A 5000-nucleotide genomic window follows, 5' to 3' on the forward strand; every position below is an offset into this window, starting at 1 on the left:
GCTATGTTTACGTCCGCATAACTTACCCGCTCGGCAAATGTAACCGACAGAATAAGTATCAGGTTTTAAAAAATATGAGTCCTGGGGGTCGATTCGTTTGACTAAAATTCTTCAAGGAGGTGCTCCAGCATGGCCACAGTTTGGTGTCTGAAGCAAGAAAAAAAGAACAAAAGAATGAAAGACTATATGTGAAGTGGCATAAACTTCCAGCACCGTTCACTGAATGAGTAAATTATGAACGAAAGGAAACCGGAAATAAACTGGGTCAAGCAAAGAACCGGAAGTTAAAATAAAGCAACAACAAAACAACATGGCCACTTAGCCTAAATATTTTATGGCGGAACTCTATTGCAAAAAATTATTTTTGGTGGGATGACGTCCAGAATTGTAAGTGATAAAATTATAGGAAAGAAATTACGTTTGGACGATAAGAATATCTAAGTAGTTTGGAGGAGCGGTGGAGGTGGTGGTGGTGGTGGGGTGGATGAGGTAGGGGGAAGGGAATGGGGGTGGGTAGCGCCAATGACTTTACAAGTTTCCTTGTTATTGTTGCTTGCTGTTTAACCTAAGGTCAATTTCAATCAAGTAGACGTATGATCAAAAACATTCCGGCTGTGGCCATCACGTCATATTACTTAAGCGTAGCCGTTACGTGTGATGTGAGGGAGATTTGGCTACTATTTTCAGCAGGTTGGGTGACTATGACTCTGTAAAGGGATCCGCATTGTCCTCGCGACAGGTGATATAAGAGTGACCGATGTCCAGCTTGAGGACAGGTGGGAGATGGGGGTGGGGAGCGAGTAAAACGTTTGTGTGAGGAGGGGAGGCATTATGGATGCTGGTGTGTGTGTGTGTAGCTGTAAGTGGTTTTGTTAGTATGTAAGTGTGTGTATAAAAGTGGATGTGTGTACGTGTGCTAGTGACTGTATGGGTGGATGTGTGTGCATGTGTATGGATGTGTGAATGTGTGTGTTTGTGTGTCTGTGTGCTTGTGTGTATACAAAAGCGTGTTTCCGTCTACTAAATCCACTCACTAAACAGCCTTTCCAATCCAGCTCCCAGATTCTACCACGGCCTCGTCTTTTTCTTACAATCACGAAATTGTATTTAGACTCAGCGAAATTAATTCTATATATTATTTTTCTTAACCGCAAAAGCGGCCACTTAAGGAACTGAAAGCAGCGCGTTAGGCAGCCACTTGACACGCTTCAACAGAAGCCACTGGCTTCAATTGAGAACAGCACAAAGATAAATATTAAAAACGCAGTCCTCAAAATACACAGCACTCGTGCATTCGTGCGTGTACACACACATACACACACACACACACACACACAGAATCAAGGACGACACAGTTCGAGGTTTTCTGACCAGGAAAAAAATTGCAAATATACACACAAAGACACACACATATTTATATATATATATGCGTATACATATGACGGGTTCCTTTCAGTTTCCGTCTACCAAATCCACCCACAAGGCTGTAGTAGAAGACGCCTACTCAAGGTGTCACGCAATAGGACTGAACCCGGAAGCATGAAGTTGGGAAGCAAGCTACTTACCATACAGCCACGCCTGCGCTTAGGTATATATATATATAGATAGATAAAACTTACCTGGAAGAGGATGCGTGGCGTTCAATCATATATTCATATATATAATATATATATATATATATATATATATATATATATATATATATATATATATATATATATATATATATATATATATATATATATATATATATATATATATATATCAATATATAGAAAAGATATACCGTTAGGCAAGATGTTATTCTTCCAAAACAACCCAACAGAAATACTGAGATATTTTAATTATTGGAATTTAATTCTTTGGGGAAAATCGAAACAGCTGTAAGAGAACATGTTGAATTTTTGCAGTTAATAAATTATGTTAATGCCACATCTCCATTTTCTGAATTTTAAATTGAATATTTATAAACCAAGTTTTATACTTAAATCTATAATTTTGTGAATATTACCATTCACAACAAAATAATAGTTAACATACCAGTAATTAACTGGTTTGGATATTTTTTGGTCCCTTAATGAGGCTATTTTAACCTCTTTTTAAATACATATTTTATACTTATATTATTATTGATATTTAGCAGTAGCAACAGAGTGACTCAAGGACCGAGAGTTTCGTGCGTTAACACTTATCAAACTAGAATACGTAAATATACCTATTCATATACAAACACACACACACAGAATCGCACGCACACACAGAAACACAAAATATCACACACACATACACAGACACTCACTCACAAACACAAAATCGCACACGCACACACACACATATACACACATATATGCGTATGTGTGTGTATGTATGTATATGTGTGTATATGTGTGCGTATATATGTAAACATGACTATATAGATACACGCATGGACTTGAAGTAACGGACTGATTATCTATGAAAATATTCCATGAAATAAAAATATCTTTCGCCATTTCCAGTGACAACGCATGTCTGTAGTTTCAATTAAAAATGTTGTTGCAATCGAGTCAAACTGGAGCCGGCATTGCATTGAATACCACGTGTGTGTGTGTGTGTGTGTGTGCGTGTGCATATATATTTCTATTATATGTATATATGTGTATACATTTTATATACATGTTCGTGCTCGTATACATACACACACACACACACATACACACACACACACACACACACATATATATATATATATATATATATATGTATGTATTATGAATGTATGTAATGTATGGATATATATACAGATAGCTGTATCTTCTCTATATGCTGGCATTTCATGTCGAAGGAGACTTGTCGACTTCGGGGGTTTTGTGACTTGAGGCCACCGGGAAGCGGTAAAACAGCACGAATAGCAAGAACAACAACAACCATGCCATGTTGGTGATGCTGATGATGATGATGATGATCAGCAAGACCACCCCCCACCACCACCACTACTACTACTACTACTACTACTACTACTACTACTACTACTACTACTACTACTACTACCTCTATCATCATCGTAGTCGTCCTCGTCGTCGCCATCATGAAGGTGGTCAGTGATCGAAGCGTTCTTTCCTTCGTTCTATCCCATAATTCCATCGACGAATGCAAACGAGTCTGATAAGCACTTGGGATAGTACAAGCTGGGAATCACACACACACACACACGTATCTATATATACATACATGCAAACATACATACATACGTATGTATGTATATGTGTACATCATGTATGTATACGCATATTCATATATATATATATATATATATATATATATATATATATATATATATGCATACTCATGTATACATGTTCATACATACATTCATATATATGTATGGGTGTGAGTGTATTCAGAAATACACACACACGCACGCACGCACACACATACACACTCACACACACACACACTCACACACACACCACACAGATGCGCACACGCACATACACGCATATATATACACACACGCTACGATACACACACATATGTATACACATACACATGCATATGAGCGTATATAGGTGCGTGCATGGGTATCTATGACTGTGCATGTATGTGCACGTAGGTAAAAGTGTGTGCGTGTATGTATGTGTATAAATCGTTAAATAAAGCCCTTATCACCGACAGAACCTATTCATGCATTTATAGCTATCGTATCTCGGTATATCATACATAATGCCTCATATCTACCCTGATAGTGTGTGTGTGTGTGTGTGTGTATATATGTATATATATATATATATATATATATATATATATATATATATATATATATATATATATATATATATATATATATACATATATATATATATATATATACATATATATATACATATATATATATATACATATATATATATACACATGTATGTATAAGATACATCGTATCTAAAAATATTTTCTGTTTAGTGACTTCAATAACAGCCGAGGGTCACTTCAGAGTTTCATTAACGTAATTAGCTGTCAGTAAATGTTGGCTTGATTTTCATATCAGACCGTAATTTACATGGCCTACAGGTCAATTTAACAAATGACTGGAATGAATTAGCGAAAGGGCCAATACCTGCTTGTTTGAGTGGCTAGAAAAAACAGTCAATTACCCTTCATGTTATATACAGCCGTGTTAAAGAAATCTGCCGAGCTTTTAATTGCTACAGGCTTAGACAGGGGGAATCTGAAGGAAAAGGCGGAGTGGTCCCGGCTGGAATGACTTTGATTACAGGTCTCTTGTGATCACTTGCCCAAACTTCTTACCACAGCCACTCCTGCGCCTGCATTTATATACATTCATATTATATTCATACATGTATATATGAGTTTGCATGTATATACACACACAGGTCATCAGCAAACTGATGACTTGTGTATATATACATACAGACAAATGCTGTTTTCCTCATCATCTCCGTGACATTCCCTCTCAGTTTATTCGTAGCGTTCACCTTTCTCTGCGAGTATCGTTTCTGTGGAAACCGTTCTGTCTGATATTGGCATTGATGCCTTATATCATATGCACTATTTATAATGAGTTTGTCACAACCATATTGATTTGCTGACCAGTGGAAGATATACGTGAAACCGTTATTAAATGTTATCTTACTGTTTTATTAACCTTGGACAGAAGAGATAACGTTATACATTAGTGACCCCGACGAGATACCAACGTATAACCTGCTGCAGGGAGACCTTCACGTTATATTCCTCGATGAAAAAATATATGTCCAATTAAATACTGATAGATTGAGAAGAAGATAGGAAGACTGAAAGACAAATATAAAGAAAAATAAACCTGTTGGTAGTTAAAGTGGTGGTCAGATACGCATATAAATAGGTAAATTTGTTGATCTTTTGAGCGATAAAAGTTTGAGAGATAAATAACTAAATGAAAAGGCAGAGAGATAAATATAATGAAAGATTGAAAAATAGACCGACAGAAAGCTATAGAGATAATTTAATAAAGTAGATAGATA

Source organism: Octopus bimaculoides, chromosome 20, assembly GCF_046866305.1.
Source record: "Octopus bimaculoides isolate indiv1 chromosome 20, ASM4686630v1, whole genome shotgun sequence".
In the NCBI taxonomy this organism is placed as follows: Eukaryota; Metazoa; Mollusca; class Cephalopoda; order Octopoda; family Octopodidae; genus Octopus; species Octopus bimaculoides.